The 21,311-nt window shown below is 33.2% G+C and overlaps 1 protein-coding gene across 1 annotated transcript in view; it reads left to right on the top strand.

The window, feature by feature from the left end:
• LOC129234373 (uncharacterized) overlaps positions 1-21,311 on the top strand; it is a 68,145-nt gene that overhangs the window by 13,626 nt on the left and 33,208 nt on the right. The window lies entirely within an intron of this gene.

The raw sequence follows: 21,311 nt of genomic DNA, 5'->3' as shown, positions 1-21,311 counted from the left end.
TAAGAAATACCCATCACGCACCTAACATATTCTGCCAATAGCAAACTGGCAAAGACTCAGGCAATTGCCGAGAAGGCAATCCCCGTAGTTGAGCATACTACCTGGATGTTTGAAAATGATAAGAAGCAACTCTCCATTGGCTGCATACCGCTTATATGTGGACTAGTGCTTCACAGTTGTCACTCGCCAGTGCAGATCTCCCTTCGATACAAAGCCCACATACGAATACAATGTAAATCAGTTTATAATGAATTAAGCAAGTATATCGTAAGAAATTACTTCTTGTAGTGATACAGTGGGTTTACAAAAAACTTTCCAACTAAAATCTTTTTTAATTAAAAACTGCAAGATGGCAGAGAAAGAAGGTATATGTACATTTTAAATTTTAACATTTAGAATGTTTGACATTTTGTATTTAAAAAAATAACGAAGTAATGTTTTGAATGTCATATTTTTTCCTCTATTTTTTGCCATGGGGAATTTTTGTTTAAAATATTTAATGAGGCTGTGAGAAGCAAAGGGATGTAAGTGGACATTTTCAAGTTTTGAATAAAACGACTTTAAAGATAACATCCTAGGGTTTGGGGTCAAAATGTCGCCACCGAAATGTCGCGGGACAAAATGTCGCGGCCAAAATGTCGCCGATCCAAAATGTCGCCGGCCCAAAGTGTCGCCGGTCCAAAATGTCGCCAGTCCAAAATGTCGCCGGTCCACAATGTCGCCGGCCCAAAATGTCGCCAGTCCAAAATGTCGCCTGCCCAAAATGTCGCCAGTCCAAAATGTCGCCGGTCCAAAATGTCGCCGGGTCAAAATGTCGCCGGGCCAAAATGTCGCCGGGCCAAAATGTCGCCTGTCCAAAATGTCGTAGATCCAAAATTCGCTCATTCAGTTGGTAAGAAAAATGCAAATGTACAAAAATGCTGTTTAACACAAAATTTGCAGAATAAATGATTACTGCCTTTAATGAATGTCTCCGTTAAAAATGGGACTGGACTGAGTTTCTTGATAAATTCTAAAAAGATTATTCCGTTTTGATTCGCAACTCTCGGCTGTTTTTCAGCAAACAAATAGAATACAAGCGTTACGTTATCTTATTTCTTAATACAAGCGTTACGTTATCTTATTACTTGTGACTCGCTATCTACCAACTGTAAAATGTTCTGACGGCGTTCAGTTCTGACGTTCGCTAAATTATTTTAAACTTTTCTTCAAGAATATTGTGCGTTTGTATGTTACCGATTTTTTGGGGCCATTCTACGTCAAAACCTGTAGTAAGAATTCGAACGATACCTGCAAGTACCCATATATGATTTAGGGCTGCGTGGTTTTTTGCGTCAATTCGTTCAAGATAGTGGAGTAACTGAACGTTTTCATCGATATGCGTGACTGTCATTGCTCAAAAAATGATGAACGGAATCAAATAAAATGTTAGGAAGTAGCAGGGGGACAGATTTTGGGGCCAATAACACCAGAGGGTGGAGCAATCGAATGTTGTTTTTTTTTTCCTTTCTTTTTTATTATCTGTGATTGATATATCTCAAAAAGTAATACAGCAGACCCTCGTTTTAAGCGGGTTTATTTTACGCGGTTTCGATTATACGCAGTTGAAGATTTGACACCTTTATTTTAATTTACGCAGATGAGTTTCGGTTTTACGCAGATGCGGTAATGCAAACGGGTAACATTTTCCTCTCTTTCAAAACCCAAGCTCCTAAAGATTACACGTAACTAATTGCATTTTGGCGTGCTAATAATCAAACTTGGGTCCTTGGAGACATTTTATGCGATTGGTTCCAGAGCTTTTTCCATCAAAAGTAAAGTGATTAAACTCACACAGTTCAAAATTCACTGGAAGAAGAGCTTTTAGGAGTGACAAAGGAGGTCAAAACCAACGAGGATACCGACTCCGACAACCAAAAACGCTCACATTGAAAATTTTGAACCATTCGTAGACAATAGACATGATCTTTCTGATTTGTTAGTGAAGGAAGATTCTATCAAGGAAATGACGCAAGTGATCATGGATGCGTTAATGCTCCGCAAAGAATTAGAGAAAAATTCTTAATCACTACCAAAAGACTATCATAGCCAGCTCTTCTTCATAAACAGAACACGAAATTAGTTTGTTTTCTTTATGCATATTATGCATAAAAATCGATATAAGTACACATTAAACTTTTTTTAGTCATCACTAGAATGAAGTATTTTTTTTATCTACGGAACCTAATCCCTATTTTGACACTAATAGTAGGTCTCAATTTACGCGGTTTCGATTTACGCAGCATTTCCGTGGGACATAACCCCCGCGTAAAATGAGGGTCAACTGTACAAGGGTTAAGACAAAATTTGGTCTACAGGTATATCTTAAAGGGCGAGTTGCTCATCTATTTTTGGCTTCAGTCATCCCAAAAAGATGGATCACCGAATAATTTTTATCGTTTTATGTGACTGCTATATCTCAAGAAGTAATGCGAGGATTCATACAAAAATGTAGCATACAAGTGAAATTAAACGAAAAGAAGCCTTATTTTCGTTCTAAGTTGAGTTTCGTAATCGTTTACGTGAGTCAGTGTAATTAAATAAACAATGAAAAATATAATGAATTTAAACATGAGAAGTTGAGCAAGATATCAATAAAATCTAAATTAGTCGTGTATTCCTCTCATTTTTGTAGCACTTTAACTAGCGTGGGTGTTACATAAAAACTGAGTTTGCATTCTTATACAATTTGCGTAGTAAAAATTCACTAATTACAACAGCAATGTTTTCTGAGAGAGAAAAACTTATTTGTTTATTATTATTATTATCAATATTCTTTTCTTTCTGAATTACCAAGCCATATTGAACTGGAACTATTACTTTTTGAAACTCATTTTAAAAATAAGGCTAGGTCAAAATTGATCTGAATAATCTCATTGATATCAGTTATTTCACCATACATTATGAAATTCTTCCTTTTCTATTTAAAATTGGAAAATATGATTCAGCTGACAAGCGCTACTTCCCAAGCATGAAAGGATCCTCTTGAAAACCTTCAATAAAATAGCTGTTCAGAAATTGTGTTTGACGTTCTATCGAATATATAAATTTCATTAATGTTGAGAATTGAAAATATTTGTCATCGCGTAGAGTCGTTTTTAAAAAATGTGAGTGAAAGACACCTGTTTTAGCAGTTATGGGTTTCATTGATTTCAAAAGATTTGACGGTGAACATTTCGACGTAATTTCAGAATTTTACTCATATGAGATGGGAGTTCCCACGGCAATAATCTGTCATCTCTGTTAAACATTTGTTTTGCTGTCCCTAAATCCCGGTCGCAAAGGACATACAAATGTCCTCTCAGAGGAAGGTCTCGAGCAGTCTTGTTAAACTTCTTCAGTTTCATTTCCAGAAAAAGTCTCAGAACAGTTTTGATCTTACTTTAACCAACGTATATCTTACTGAAAACGTACAGCTGTTTTTTTTTTTTTTTACAGTTCTTAGGGTGATGTTAATAAATCTATGAGAAAATTAAATTTCATTAAGATACTTTTCTACTTTATTTCCACCCTGGCCCGTGATTTCGAATTTTTCCAGTGAAAGGGGAGAGGGAGGATAATGCACTGTCAAAAATGAAACGCTCAATTTTGACGATTCGGGAATCCTCGAGCACTATTTCGTTATTTTCGACGATCCTTTCGTCACCGAATCACGTGATATTTGACAAAATCAGAAATCTCAAATTTTTCACGAAGTTATTTTGTCCCGATTTCGTCACATTGCAGTGCATTCTGGGAGTTTTCGTTTCAATCTTGTATTTGCTCGTTAAAATATCTTACCTCGATTATTCTAAAGGATTCATAAAAAAGGTTAGTATTTATTGAACTTTGTATGTGCAATGTGCCTTCTGTATTGTTACATTTTTGTTTAGTGTTGTGTTTATAGTTGTATTTAAAACAAATTAAAATTGAAAACGAACGGTTCGATTAGGTTTAGAATTCTGTGTGTGTTAACTTTGAGTCACCTCCACGTTAGGCTTAGCTAGCGTTGTTTTTTTTATTTGTAAAAGGAATTGTTGGTTCGTTGACATTTGTTTCCGAAAGCGTACTTCCATTGTTTCGTTAAAAAAAATTACAAACATGACTAAAGAGTTTGTACGAATTTAAACTCACAAAAAAAAAAAAAAAAAAAAAAAAAACCCTCAACGGTAGCTTAACTAACATATAGATGATAAATACAGCGAAAGGCATAGAACTTGGAAGCTTTTAATTTCAACATGGAATATATTACATGGTTATGTGTTTTCATTCTTCTCCATGAATTTTACAAAAATAATTCTGTTAAACGAAGTGTATTTTTTAGTTTAATAATTCAAACTTGTTTCATTCTGCATTTTTATTTTCTTAAACAAATACTATACCAATACCCCAATATGCTTACCAGCTTACCCAATGTTGTTTATATAATGTCTTTTCCTGCGGCAGATGTTTCTAGCATTAAGTGCTTATGTTCATTATTTGTGCAGCCTTTTTTCTTTACTTGCATAAAAGATGAAGTTAAGTAAATATCAATTTGATAAAATCATTTTAAGATAGAGAAAATATTAATTTCCATAAAGAACTCTATCTTTGTGCTTGATATTTCATCAGAATATTTTCAATATTTTCTCTATTTTTCCGCAAATTAAAATAAATTATTGAAGTGAAGTTTTAATGTTTAACCTCGATTTAAAATGAAAAAAAGAAAAGATAGTATAGCATGTTTGAAAATTGTAATAACAATAATAAGCATTTTTTGTTGTTTATTTTCCCACTTCATGCACTAAATTTAAAAGTTTTTCTATGTCAATTTGTGTTACATGATTTGTCATAATTATGAATTTTTCCATTATACATAGTTTCTACAGCTAAAATAAAAGCAGCATTAATTTTATTGCCATATTTGTCGCCTCAAGATATTGTCAACAAAAAGTGAGAAATCCCGATCTACATTAAATCAGACTAAGAAGCATTTTATAGATAAACTTCCAATAAATCCAAATTTTTTAGTTGGTGTTGTGATTTTGCTGGATATAAAGTAAAAGTCTGAAAATTTAACCCAACTTCAATTGAAAAATTGAAAGGATAAGGGACATTCCAAGGTATTTTTGACATTTATGTAGAGTCCGTAACGTGACCTTTTTTGCCATAACTTTTTAATTTACTGTTTGATTAGCATATTATTTTATTTTGATCTTTTCCTACCAACACACCAGCTCAAATTAAAATAATTTGCAAATCAAACGGTAAATTAAAAAGTTATGGTAAAAAAAGGTCACGTTACGGACTCTACATAATGTCGAAAATACCTTGGAATGCCCCATAATGAAAATATATGAAAAATTAAAAGGATAATGAAAATATATGATAAGCTTTATATATGTAACAAGCTTTGCTCACCACACTAGTCCCTATTTTCATTATATACCTTTGAAAAAAAAAATCCATTGATATCAGTCAATTAGTTCTCAAGACACAAATAAACAAGAAAATGCACTTTGTTATTGGGTTTCCCCTATATTTGGCAACTCTTCTCTCTTGGCGTTTTTTTCTTTACTGTGTGAAAATTGCATATTTTAAAAATCAAATATTCTTAGTTAAAAGGTGATACTCCCTTTGTCTCCGTCCCAAACTAGTAGAACTACGTTTGAATATTTTTGTACTAGTGATTAATTCTGATGATTTTATGATTTTGTTCGAATATTTTTTAAAGGTTTCAAGGTACTGTACTATCAATTAACAACTTTACTTGGCAAGCATTCCCTCTTAAAATCATTAACAGCTGAGTTAAATAAATCCGAAGTACACACGCCCTTAAGCTACGCCCCATTTTGTAAGTACTCTACCCCCAGTATAGCAGAAAAATCAGTTTTTTTTTCTACTAAATCCCTATCCATCAGCTAGAAGATAGCTTTATGTAATTACTAGTTAACTTATGAAATGGAGCGTGGCTTCGAGTGTTGGAGCCCTGGGTTTTTTACTCTAATTTGATGGTGGTTTAAGGAGGTAAAGCTCGGTAAGTAAATGTTGTTTATTGGTAACATAGCACAATAAAATCTCTGAAAAAAATGCAAATAAAATCATAATCACCAGTTTCAGTACTACTTAATTCATAAGTACTTTATTGGAACTAATTTGGGTGGGGGGGGGGAGTACTTCAGAAAACATTCGTGAAGAAAATGGAACACGAAAATTGGAAAAAAAACGGTATATTTTGGCTATCGGATAAAATAAAAAATAAATTAAAAAAAAAACCCCCGAACAACAATTTTCGCACCCTTGATTTTTTTTATAGCTAAAAAAAAAAAAAAAAAAATGAAAATTCACGACTTGATGTGCAAAAGAATTAATTCGTTTAATGGCTAAATAATGCTGATTCTCAATAAATTGAAGAAACTAATTCTAGAATATTATTCAAAATTTAATTTCAGAAACTAACTGAGAGTCTAGCTGCCTAAATAAAAATTTTGTTCATCCGCTGTAAAAATAACTCATTCTTGCAATCTGCTTGAAAAAAAGCTGTCAGCATCGAAATAATTATATATTTTGAAAAATATGAAAATTAAATCGGATGTTTTTCAAAGTCACAATCGAATCGTAGCTTTTTAACTTAAGAAAAAAAAAAAAAAAAAAAAACTCAGATTTTGTAAGAAATCGTGAAAACATGTTTTATTTCAGGAATAAACTTCTGAATTTGATCGTAAAACTTTCCTCGAAATAGAAAAAAGATCCATGTGCATGAGGGCATATACCCATGGACTTAAACCTTTACTTATTATGTATGTATTCTCTTTTTAAAACTTTCTTAGGATGGATTCAACATCACGGAGATACTCAGAACAAGGACAGGCGAAGACTTTTTCATAATTATAGCAATATTCTAAATGTTCGTATATTATACACTGATTTCATGTTACACATGTTTGGAAATAAAAATAAAAACTTAGAGGTAAAAAGCAAAGGTATATTTTATAATTATTTAACAAACATTACACTAAATTAATTTTACCAAAAGATTTATTTCACATCTGCATTTTTTTAAGATTTATATTTTCAAATACCTTTTGCAATTTTGGCAGAGAATTGTTTTCAAAGTATGAAGTATGAAATGCATGCAATAATAAAGTTCCTGTATTAAACATAAATTTGGCCAAATAAACATTCTACATACGAGCAAAATTAATAAAACAAATAATTGATTGGAAAAAGAAAAAGGTAAGCTTTTTCTTAAGATTATCTAATTTTATTTTCTGTATCTAATTTTAGAACAAATATATACTAACTTAAAGTTGTCCATTTTATTGTATTTTTTCTTTGAAATTTGTGGTATAAGTTTGATAAAATCTCTTCTCTTTTTTTTTTTCTGGAATTTTTTTCATGCGATGCAATGAAGAAAAAACTTCTCAGCAATTTACTCCCGAGCATATATCGATCTAACTGTGCATAAAAGTGGCACATGATTTATTTTTCCAGAACCCAATGTCTGCTGAGGAAGTAGCACTTTTATATTCCCAGTAGGGAAGGGCGATGTAGGAATTTCTACATCGTGAAGCATCGCCATCCTTACATCGCGATGTAGCGATGTAGTTCAAACAGTTTGAACTATTCTTTCCGCTTTAGGGGCACCCCCCCTCCCCCATTAGGGGAGTTTTCCTTACAAAATACCAGGCTTTTGTCGGATCTTTTTCTAATTTGGCACATAGGTTCTTTAATCACATGGGGTAGTACCCCATATGAATACTACCCCATGGGAAACTATTCTATGTGGATTTCCAGCATCAAAGGACAGCTTTGCCGAATCTGGAAAAGATCTGACGAAAACTGGATTTTTATAAGGAAAACTCCTATGGGGTTTGCCACACATAGCGGGGCGAAAACTACACTATGAGAATTCCCAAGCATCAAAAGACAAATGTACCAAATTTGGAACAGATCTGACAAAAACTGGGTTCTTATAAGACCCCCCCCCCAAACACAGACGTGGTTTCCCACTCCATAGCGGGACGAAAACGGGAATTCCCGAGCGTCAAAGGACATCTGTGACAATTTTGGAAAAGACGATAAAACTGGTTTTTATAAGAAAACCCCTCATTTGGTGGTTGTCCCCCATAGCGGGGCGAAAACTACCCTATGTGAATTCCTGAGCATCAATGAACGAACCTCTATGCCAAATTTTGGAAAGATCCGACAAAAAATGAATTTTTTTAAAGGAAAACGCCCATCGCGGTTGCCCCCCCCCACCCATACAGTGACGAAAGCTAACCTCCGTGAATTCCTGAGCCTCAAAGAACCTCTATGGCACATTTAGAAAAGAGATCGGACAAAAACTTTTTTTTATATAAGGAGAACCCCCAATGCGGGGTTGCTCCCCCCCCCCCCCCACCGACATCATGGAGGGTTGAAAACTACCATGTGTGAATTCCCGAGAATCAGAGGACCTCTGTTCCAGATTTGGAAAAGATAAGATAAAAAATGGTTTTTTATAAGCCCCCCGTATGGGGGTTGCCCCCCATTGCGGAAAGAAAACCACCCTATGAAAGTTCCTGAGTACCAAATAACGAAACTCTGTGCCAAATTCGGAAAGATCCAACAAAAACTGGATTTTTTGTAGGAAAACTACCATTGGGGTTGCCCCCCCCCCATAGAGGGCCGAAAACTACCCTGCGTGAATCCCCGTGCATCAAAGAACCTATTTGCCAAATTTTGGAAAGATCCGACAAAAATTGAATTTTTTCAAGGACCCCCCCCCCCCCACCTTATAAAGTGATGAAAACTATCCTGCGTGATTATTGAGCATCTAAGAACCTCTGTGGCAAATTCAAAAAAGATCGGACAAAAACTTTTTTTTTAATACGGAGAACCCCCAATGCAGGGTTGTCTGTCCCCTCCCTCTCGCCCCCACATAGAGGGACACAAACGACCTTGTGTGAATTCCCGAGCCTCCAATAACGAACCTCTGTGCCAAATTTGGAAAATATCCGACAAAAATTAGATTTTTTGAAGGAAAACCCCCATTATGGGGGGGTTTAATTAGATACCATGGGGAGTTTAATCTGCGATGATTTGTTTTTCCTTTTTTAAGAAGTTGTTTGTTTGCATTTTTACCATAAATAAAAATTTGCTTGACATATTTTATGTGCCTCTTTTTTTAAACAATTACTTGTATTTTTTATGGGGGAGGGGGCTGCAGGCCCGTTCTTTCAATTTTTTCTCAAATATGACAAAAGAGTCTGTACTCAATAAAAATTTTACAGAAAGCAACTAAAACAACGGCCAGTCATGTGTAAAAACATGAATGTTCAAAAATCAAGACGGGAGGGGGGGGGGGTCAATTGACCCCCTGACCCCGTAAATGACGGGCCTGTGAAAGTGACTATACGCAATAAAGTGGAAAACTATGGTGGTAAGATTCTGAAGTTAGGATTTGATCACACGCACACAAATCTTATAAAATACAGTCAAACCTCGTTATAACGAACTTAAAGGGACCACTAAAATCGATTATTATAAAACGTAGTTCGCTTGATCCAAAAAACAATAAACAATAAGACAAGGATTGCAAAAAAGTTCATTTCAGCAGTTATTTGTTTTAAGCGTGTTCGAATTAACGAGGTTCGACTGTATTCTCAAAAAAAAAAAAAAAAAAAAAAAAAACTAATGTGCTCAAAGAAAAGAAAAAAAGAAAATTTTCTTAAAAATTTACGAAATTAATCTCCTCATATATGACGAAATTAATTAGACGAAACTAAATGCTCTCAAAACTACGAAAATAATTGCTAATTTGACGAAACTAGAATGAAGAAATATTTCGTCACATTTGACGAAATTCGCATCCTCAAACCACTAACAAAAGCGGTTTCTTCAATTTGACGAAATGTTCGCTCGGAGCCTATCCCTGGAAGTGGTTTCGTCAAAAACGAAGAAAATTTCGTCAAATTTGAAAGTCCATTTCTGAGAGTGCGGACGTATAACCAATGCAAATTTCATAGGATTGCTATAAAAAGCACTTCCACTTGTATATAAAAAAAAAATTTCAAAGTCGGGGGCCATTCCGCCTGATCCCCTAAATGGCTGACCTGTCCCTACCGTAATAATATGCTAGAGTGAAGGAGTTATTTGTTTTTACTTCATTACGCCAAAAAATACAAACCGCCTATTCTCTTGCCATATTCAGATTGCGCCTCACTATTCTTTCATTCGCGTTTAGAACAGTTTAGTTTTGCTTCCATACCAATTTTTTGTCTGAATCCTCGCGTTACATCTTGATCCTTTGCGTTACATCTTGAGTATTATTATTAATCAGATTAAACGAGAAAGAGAATTCCGTTGCAGCAGCCTTTCGCATGTTTACATTTGTAATAGTATACAGAAAAACGTATGTTTTTCTGAAAACTATTAATTTTCTGGAATTAATCTGATGTTTACGAATTAAGACAGGAGAAAACGTTTGGAATTTTTGCAGGAATTTACTTTGAAAGGCAATTAATATTCTTTCGCAACTTTTATGCTGAAAAGCATCGAAGTACATTTAAATTTTTCGTACCAATTGAACTAGCGAATTTTGGGCCGGCGACATTTTGGACCGGCGACATTTCGGCTGGCGACATTTTGGGCCGGCGACATTTTGGACCGGCGACATTTTGGGTCAGCGACATTGTGGACCGACAACATTTTGGACTGGTGACATTTTGGGCCGGCGACATTTTGGACCGGCGACATTTTGGGACGGCGACATTTTGGACCGGCGACATTTTGGCCGCGACATTTTGGCCCGCGACATTTTGGCCGCGACATTTTGGGCGTATACCCATCCTAGGTAGGCTAACATTGATTTTTTTTTCTAAATTCTGCTTTACAGCAGCACTTACCAGGGCTACCGGTACTATATCTTGCATGAAGACAAACAAGGGGTTCACCTACCATTTGTATTGGTTATCTCCAAATTTTCATTTTGCCACTTACATCCCTTTGCTTCTCATTGCCTCAAATGTGCTAATATGCTTTTAATGTCCTTTAATATCCCTGGATCAGTACTTGAGGTTATAACCCCATGCGTCTTGTAAATATTTTAAGTTTTTTGAAAATCAGAAGTCATTTTAACCTGAGCTAATTTTAACTGGCCTATTTATTTCAATAAATTTTTTTTATTTTAGTTAATTTTATGTTATTATAGTTGTAATAATTTGTAAATTAAGCTCATGTCAAAAAAAAAAAAAAAAAACCCTGAAGTATGACTCAAGACTCAACTTTATATTATATACATTTAATAAATCCATTCCTTTCTGAAATAATTAAAAGTAAATTAATTCGATATATCACTGCACTTTAATGTGTATATTGTATAGAAGGGTGTTTCTTAAATTGTGTTCTACAGAACCGTAGGGTTCCATAGAGATTGCTCGGAGGGTTCCATGAAACTTGCATTCTTTCTTTTCATAACGTTGCAATTATTCACTTTAAAATCACTTGATATAATTGGAAACAAATTTCATCTAAGAACTTCATTGATAACTATATTGGTGGAGCAAAAGTCCTGAGTGCCAAAATTAATAAGGCTTTTCAAAGGAACCCCAAAAACTTATTTATTACGTGATTTATTGGCAAACACTTGTTGCAAACCAATTGTTCCACAGTTATATGATTTTTCTCTAAGAGATTGTCAAACTTATTAGCTTAATAAAATCTTGGCCACTATACAATCATTAATTCAGAATGCAATGCCAGAACATAGAAAGTGTACATAGTTTTTGAGATGAAGTGCAAAGTATGGGCCGTTTTTTCAGAAACTGCCGAGCTAAAAAGGCCTATTTAAGTGGAATGTTATAAAAAATTCTGAATTTCAATCTTCCAGTTGTATGTCTGATGTATTTACTGCTCACGAGAAAAGTTAGCTAAAAATTTAGGGCTACTTGTGTGCGTTTCAACCACTTTGTTTCCCTAGCTTTTTAGAGAAGGAAAAGATTAAAATCAAGAGGACATTAAGAAATTATTGGACATTTGAATGAAGCTTTTAATAAGTATTTTCCAAGATAAAATATCAAAAAGAATTTATTGCAGAGTCAACTTGATACTGATCGTTGCCAGAGAGCTTCATTCAGCTTTCATTCCTAAATGAAATACCTGATTAAAAAAAAAAAAAAAAAAAAAAAAAAAAAACACCAGTGGTCTTTTCAAAATTTTAACTTTAAAACTTTGTTTTAATATAAATTTATATTTCATTTTCAGAAACTTTTATGATAATTTTTAAAACTACCTTTTGAAATTTGAAATTTTCAAAATTACTTTTGGAATAAATATTATTTGAAATACTTTATATTTATATTGCAAATAAACCATTTCCAAAATGTTGTACTCAAATTCTGCTATTGAAGACTAAACAGGGGTTCAATTGATAATGAGGATATTGATAATGAGGATATTCAAAGGGGTTACACTCATTGAAGAAATTAAGAGATGCTGACCAAGCAGATAGATCCTTCTCCCATAGTACTTATTTTAAAATTCCATGAAGGCATAATAATGTAATTGTTTTTATTATTAGGAGGCTCTGTAAAATCTATTTCCCCACCAGAAAATCAGTGTGTGAAACCATTGAAAGATACATTGTAAATACTGTATGTCACTGCTTTTGCATACATTCAGTATCCAATACCTCAAAATTGGCCCTCGGTCTAAGTTAGCAGGCATAACTGGGGGACATGATGAAAAAACGTGAAATGTGGGGAAAACGTAGATTCAGGGGACGAAAAATCGGGGTTACACTGAAATCCTATTTTATGTTCTTTTTACTAGGTCTTCTCCTTTAACAATATTGCTTTTTGAAAGCAGACAATATTTTTCAGTGCTTAAGAGCAAGAATAATAACGTCGCGCTCATCTGTTCAAAGTACATGCTAACTCTATTCTGTCTTACACATTTTGTTGCTTAGAAAATAAGTAAGGCCTGGCGACTCTGGGCTCTCCGACTATTTGTTTCAACCCATTCTGTTGTGTGTGACTCATAAATATTGACATAATATTGTAAAGATGATGCAAGAGGTTATATTCGTTTAGCAAATAGTCAGACGAAATAGTTGCATTAAATCTGCGCTCATGCTGCCACATAGTGAGATAAAAATGTGGCTAAAGTTAGCTTGCTACATTTCACCCCCCTCATTATTCATTTTTTTAAAATAAAATTACTTCTGCTCAGTATTTTTCTTAAACCTTTTATTCTGAGCAATATCAGTGATTTACATTTAATTTGAGCTATGAATTATGTTAATTGACTAATTTTTAATTGTTGAATTAGATGTTTTCTTAACTATTTCACATTTACTCTCCCCTTTTACCAAAATTGAATATTCAATCCCTCTTTGACGAAATTCAGATAATGTGTAGAAACTTCATATGCTCATTAAGCACACTGGACTATGAAATATTATGCATTTTTAAGTAAGTGTTCCAATAAGTTCATAATTAAGTCTTGTATTTCAGACAATATATTGGAGGATCAAAATCTAAATATCCTTACTGCGGTAGTAAATATACATTGATACATGATGTTATATTGCCTAACCCTAGTGTTGAGAGGGCAAATTTTATGTCAAAGCTTAAAATTCCAAAGACAAGCAGTTGTGGAGCTAAACAAGCAAATTTAGGCCCTGTTTGCAGCTGAACTAGAGCCTTTATGCACTCAAACCACTCTACCTGCTCTCGCATCTAGTACTAATTGACTTAAATCCAGGAACTTTATCCGGAACTTGTGACCCTAAAAGTCGATAGTGTGGACCAAACTGATTTCTCGTTCTCCAGATCGGCAAAAGCCTTTTCATTAGGATTTGAAGCTTTGGTACAGTATTTGCCCTCTCAATACATTTGGCGTACAAAGTAAGAAGGAGACAATCTAATTGTGAATGCACTCAGTGAGCTCATACTGCAATGCAATAGTAAGAAAAGGGTAAAAAATTTAATTTCAGAGAAAAACTATTGCTTTTCTGGAGCTAAACTAACAACTCTGGACCCTGTTGCAGCCAAACTAGGGTCTATGTAGTCAAACTGCTTAACCAGATTTCATATTTAGTGTGAATTGACCTAAATCGAGAATTTCTTCAATTTCTGTGACCCTCAAGGTTGTGCCGTTTGGTAGCGGGAGATGTTCAATACCAGCAGGGCTACCACTCGCAACTATTACTACTATTTTAAAGAGTTGACGACTTAAAATATGATTTATAGGTTAAGTACGTGGTTTTTCTGATATAGTACATTTATTTTCACGTGGAGTAGTGGAAAGTGGGAAAGTAATATGAAAAATAAAACTAGTAGGAGAAAAAGGGCACTTGTGAATTTTTTTTTTCATTTTGTGACTTATTTTTTACGTTAGTCTGAATAGTGGAAACTAAAAAAATGGGACAAATGAAACAAGTCTGGGGGGGGGGGGGGGAAAGGTACATGTGAATAGTTTTAAAGTTTTTTCTTCTCTTGATTCATTTTCAAAAAATATTATAGATTTCTCAGAGCAAAAATCTCTTCTGATTGTATTTCAATCATTGTATTTTAAAGAAAATATCTTGAATAATATAACATACACACACAAACCAATTTATATTGGAGGATTTGTAACTTATACTGCATCAACTTAAATCATACAGTAATGTGTATCACGGTTCGTACTGGTCATGGAAATCCTGGAAAGTCATGGAAAAAAAAGAAGCAAATTTCAGACCTGGAAAAGTCATGGAAAATTAAAATTTTCATTCAATTCATGGATATTTATTTAAGGTCATGGAAAAATGTCCTGGACAAAGAGAAAATAACTATCTAAAAGAGCATTAAAAATCATGAGTGATACAACAGTATTGCACCTAAAAGCTATTAAAACTGGAGAATTGAATAATCCCAAAAACAAATCTGAATTTTTGAAATCTCATTGCATCCACTTCTGTTGCAGCCGCTCATCTTTTTTTTTTTGCAATGTGATTTTATTGCTTGCATACCGCCCATTTTGAATTTACCATTATTTTCAACACTTCTTATGTTTTTTAATTCTGTATATAGTAGCGAACTTGCACATTCTTGATTTGTCTTGACGTCCACCCAAAAATGCAATTCGATTGCATCCAAGTTCGTTTCAATCGCTCGTAAAAACTTTATAATTAAATTTGTCAGAGTTTATCTTAATGAGTTGAAGGTTTTAGAAAATCTTTAGTCAGGCGATAGCATACAGAAATAGGGGAATTCTAATACTCTAAAACAGTAGTGCCCAACATACGGTCCACGAAGCTCAAATGTCAGGAATCGAACACTATGTTCTAGAATTTTTAAACCTATTAATTAGTATGCATTTGAATATGTGCAAATAAAAGTACATTTAAATCAGAAGATTTATTCACTACTGAATGTTTTTTAAAAATAAATATCTGACTTAGAAACATTAATTTACTACAGAATGTGGCTTTACTTTAAAGAACCAAAATACTGCTAAGTTATGTGGATGATTAAATGCATTGTTGATACTAAAAGGCAACGTTTGAAGCAAATTTATTGAAACTTATTAATGAGTCATTCAACCTTTGTCCCATTCATTATCATTCTGCCTGTTTACAAAAAAATGTTAGATATTAAACATCATTATATTCTATTCACTGTATTTTTACTTAAATTTATGTGATAGAAACAAATAAGAATAGCTTAGTTTTTTTTGGGAAACACTGATATTTTTTCAATCACAAGTGCGTGCTTCAACGAGGTGGTGGCATTCACGTAAAAATTTTGCTGATGCTCATTTCCAAAACATTGGCAAGCTTGATATTAAATTGTACTATTCTCTTGTCTCTTCATGTAACAAGGTCATGAAAATTTTTATGAAGTCATGAAAAAGTCTTGGAAAAGTCATGGAATTTTTTCATCCAAATAGAGTATGAACCCTGGTGTATCAAGAAGAAAATATTTTCCCCCAAATTATATGCAATGCCCACAGTCGAATTTTTAATTTTTATGGTATGTTTTGATCACTTGTTAGAGTAGAAAAAAGCTTATAAAACTACATAATTGAAAGGAGCTGATGTGCATCACATGACTTCCTTTTATTGTCATTTCCCCATTACTGGCAATTTTAATGTGATTCAATAGTTTACTTTCTAAATAACCCCAACAGTGGCCAAGTTGAAACAAACTTAAAAAAAAAAAATCGCAAAATTTGTTGCCAAGTTGGCACCAAAGGACTGGCGATATATCGCCAAGTGTCCGCCTAAATTACAACACCACTTCAGTTTACATCAAAATTAACAATGATTTCCCCCCAAAAAAGGGGCAAAAGACCCCTTTGGAAACACCCGAATGCAGTCAAAAGGGGAGGTGCACAACTAGACCCTACTAGGAGTCTACGTACCGAATTTCAACTATCTAGAACTTCCCGTTCTTGAGTTATGTGACATACATACGCACATCCGCACGCACATACATACATACGTACATACAGACGTCACGAGAAAATTCGTTGTAATTAACTCGAGAATCTTCAAAATGGATACTTCGCGTTTCTATACGTTCTTAGGCACTTATCCACGTGATGTCGAGTCGAGAAAAAAAACTCAATATTCATTCGGGGGTGAGTAAAATGGAAATTAAGATCGATTTTTGAGTGAATTCTTTTTCTCGAATACAATACTTCCTTTTTTGTAAAAGGAAGTAATAATATTTGTTTATACTAGGAGGGGGGAGGGCTAGTTAATATACCTAAATATTGTATCCCCCCTGCCACCGCTCAACAACCCCCGAAGATCGCTGCGCTATCTTGTTAGGTTAGCGAAGATTTAAATTGACAGTAACGAAGAATCAGAAGAAAAAAGTACATGCAATGATTAGAACAAAATAACATGCAATGATTAGAACAAAATAAAAATTGCACTCCTCTTCTTGTAGAAAATAGAGTTTCCGTAAAGAGCTCATTAAATTTATAAAAATATTAAAATCCTACTCCAACCTGAAAACAAAACAAACTTTATAGAAATACAAAAACAAGGTTATTGAAAAAAAAGAAAAAAACTTATTTGAATTCCAACTATGTTTTTCGCAATTCGCAACTCCAGAGCTCGAATAGGCTACCTTGCGGTGATTTATAAAATTGCCGAAAAAGGTAAAACATTGGGCTCCACGTGTTCCATTTTGGGCAAAACAGTTTGTTATGTGTATTTTTTTATTTGCGTAATTCAGCATTTGGAATCGTCATCCGCAACGGCGTAACATCAAAAATATCTGCTAAAAAACTGAGCATACATTTTATTAATCTTGTTCAGAGTGAATTTGAATAAATATTAGTTTTTATTTTGATGAAAAAAATCGGAGTTAATAACATTGGCTGGACACTGGGGCTATGCTGAAAAATCATTGCTTTTCCCTAACCTAATCCCACATAATTGATTTAAATAACCAGCATCTAACTGAAATGGACAGTATGCAAATAAATATACTTGAAAATATTCATCGAAGAACGGACTGAAAAATTCAGAAAGAACATTAAGAATTTGAAAAAAAAAAAGCTTGGAATTTTTATCGTTAAAATAGTGCGCCAACTTTACTTTATTGCTCTGCAAAAGCTGTCATTGTCGGTGGATACCGATCTATCTATCACTACATATCCGTGAACATTTTGTAAATGATTCACGCAGCATAGCATAACAAAATTTTATCGTTTAGTTGGGAAATAGAAACATATGAAACAGGAAGAATTCAAATAAATCGATTTGAATAAAAAAAATTGCGCCAGCTAAATAAAAGAATGGAATATCATTTTCCTCTTTTGATATTACTTTAGTCAAAAGTAGTACTTTTAGCCACTGAAATTGATAAAATAAGCAAAAAAAAAACATAGACCCCCCCCCCCAGAAAATACTTTTATTTTCCCAACAGTTATTGTTTAATTAATTTTTTAAAATGTCCAATTTTTCAAACAAGGCGTGGTCTTGATGATGTCACAAATGATGCTATTTGGCGCATCTTTCTTCCGCGTTTCCACGTTATAATAATCAAGAAGCAAATTAAAATGGCGCTCTACGCTTGCTATCAACCATATCGTGTTCAATACACGTGAGTAAAGATGCGAATTAAATATTTTGCTCTGTGAATGGCGACACTGAATAGCATTTCATCATTTGTGATGTCATCGGCAGAAGCGTAAAGAATGAAAGCGCACCGATTTAAGTAATTTTAAAAAATATTAAACTTAAACAAATTAATTAAAAAATGGTCAGATCCTATGTTTTTAAGCATGCTCTTTCAGAAAAAATACCTATAAAATTTTGGGAACGACCTCATTCTGGAAGGAAGTCTGTGGCAGGCCTATGTCCAGCAGACCCCATAGCACTTACGTCCTTGAAATTTCGTACAAAATTACTTAAAATTCGAAGTAGTTTTTTTGTAATTAACTTTTTAAGCTCAAATTTTGCGTAAATTGCCTATTATTGCCTATTAAAAGGGTGAAAAATTGCTTGCACATATTAATATAATATGTATTTGGAAAGGGTAGAATTTTCTGCGTTCAACGAAATTTGTTTCAATGCTCTAACTTAAATATAGTTATGTTTGTTTCCAATTAGAACTTTTTTAGCTTAGCTAAAATTTAAGCACTACTTTCTTCATTAAATCTATCAGTAAAAAGAGAAGGAATGCTATGAAAACTTTTCTCAATGGTAATTCTTTTTTTTTTAATTTCTCAATCTTTCAATGGCGAAAAACCTGCAAAATAAAGCCATTAGAAATATTTTTTACGCTATTCTACAAATTATTATTCTTAATATTTAGTATACTTTCATTCAAAAGTGTTTCCCCCCCCCCTTTTTTGTGAAGTCTGAAGCGGAGGTTTTTCACAATTCTTTTCCAAAGTGAACAAATTTTTAGCCCATAACTATTGATACAAATCAATTTTTATCCCTTGACAGTCCAGTATTTATTGTTATAAAAGTATATTTGCGTTTTTTAAGCTGAAATGTACTTGAAGTTGATAGAAAACTTGCATATTTTGCAAAACAAATTTTATTTTTCAAATTCAAAACAACAAAAAACACCCTTCTACTTTTTTCTACAAAGCAAGGGAATGATTTAAATATATTTAAAAAAAAAAAAAAAAAAAAAAAAAAAAACATGCTGAAAGAGAAAGTATTAGCTTGAAATTGATATGAAATTAAGCTTAATTGGTTGAAAAATAAAGAAATTAGGGAGATTTTCTAGATTCATGCAAAAACGGTGACTCCGAAAAATGATTAAAAATCTAATTCTTGAAAAAATCTCCAAAGCGTAATTTTTATTCGAAAAATCTGAAAAATTAATTTGGGATCACCTCACAGATAACTATTGGTAAAAGAATAATGGAAAAAGTCGGAGACATGACGGCACATGGCATTAGGCGATTTGATGTGAAATGACCGAATATATTTAGTGGCTCCCAAAAGTCTTCGTACACCTACGACTTTCAACGAAATAGGCCCCAAATCATTGGTTAGAATTAATATTTCGGAATAGGTATTTAATTATAAGATCTATGATCAATTTTTAACAAAACTGCATGAAAAGTTTTCAAAAAATATTAAAACTTAATTTTTTAAAAACCAAAAACCGAAAAGTGCCCGAAATTTTGTCTCACAAAAGTCTTCGTACACTTTAATGTCTATATATTATTGAATAATCTAACTTTTGATATCATTCTTTTTCTTTCTTTTTTTAAGCGTAATTTCTGAGTAAGTGTTCTACCACACTTCGAGTATTACTATTTCTAGCTCTATTTTCGTTTTAAAGCCCTATTTTCGTAATCTAGCCTCCAGATATCTCTAAATACGTTACATTAAATTACAATCTGGAGATTGAGGTGGTATTTTCTAAACTTTAGGACAATTTTCGAGGCACTAGACGCAAACGTTGAAAACCGTGTGCTTCTTATCGTTATCTTGATAAAAAACAAAGTTGTTTCCAATAACCAAATTTTTGGCTAAGAGTTCAAAATTGGTTTTTAAAATATTTAAAGGAACAGCATGATTCATTATTCCATCAAAAAATTACAAACTACCAAGTCCTGATGCTGATATGCACCCTCACACTAAAACACCTTCACCGTCCTGATTAACTGATCCAACTAAGTTCTTAAGATTAAGTTCCTAATTTTTTCTTCTACTTACAGTTATACAACAATTTAACCAAAAATGTTGAATTACTTTTTATCTGTAAGTAAGACATGATTCTAAACTGTTTTTAGCTTATTTATCATTGATTTTGGGATAAAAACCGTAAGCTTTCTGTTTTTCGCACGACCAAGAAAATTTCTGCGGGAGGAGGTCTTATTTAATCCAGCTAATCAAAGAACTTGGCGAACAATTTTAGGTGAAAATTAAATGTAAAATGTTTCATTTAACTCTGCAGAAACTTTTACAGTATTCAAATGTGTATTTTTCATAAATTTTTTAACTTTAAATCTACGATCACGTTTTGTCAACTTTGCCGGTTGACCTTTTCTTATCTTGTTTTCAGTCCGATTCCTTTCTTTAAAGCATTTTATCAAGCACTTTACTATACACACAAATAAATTAACTAATTTAGAGACATTTCAAACCAATTTACCACTACTGTGGGAAAAAAATTCAAATTTGAATGGAGTTTGCGGTTTTTTACGAATACCAGCCATTTTTTAGTAATAAGCAATATATTATGGAATAAATAAACAAAAAAATTAAAGCCAAATGACTTATAATAGTCAACACAATGCAAAAATACTAATAAAACGGCATATGATAATTTTAATCATGAATTTATTCGAAAATATTTGAGTGTAGGATGACTTTTGTGGCGTGTTATTTCTCTGTCTCTTCGTTTTCTGACCCATTTCAAAAAGAAGATTCGTCAATATTTTGAAAAAAAAAAACCCCAATGGGTTATATTTAGAATGACATAGGAATGATGTGAAAAAATATTGGACTTTATATTCGAATTCAGTTTTGAGTTATTTTGGTTTTACTAAAAAATTTCAAAGTGTACGAACACTTTTGGGAGCCACTGTATGAAAAATAGTGATATGTGACAAAAGGGGGGGGGGAGGAGGGGGGATCAAATAGGTTGAAAAAAAAAGTGTGACTTCATTTATGGACTGCATACTATAGCCCCCTGTCAATGGGAGCGGACTTTCCGTTTCATATATTTCAATCTTTCCGATCTAACTTCGATAAAATATATTCGAAAAAGCAAATTAACGGAACTGGGAGGATGGATTGCATCAATTTTAAAAGGAATTTGCTGTTTCTGAACCAAAAATAATCTTTAAACTGTTGTATA

The sequence above is a fragment of the Uloborus diversus genome, chromosome 1, assembly GCF_026930045.1.
Source record: "Uloborus diversus isolate 005 chromosome 1, Udiv.v.3.1, whole genome shotgun sequence".
NCBI lineage: Eukaryota > Metazoa > Arthropoda > Arachnida > Araneae > Uloboridae > Uloborus > Uloborus diversus.
This window is presented reverse-complemented; position numbering and strand designations above follow the sequence as displayed.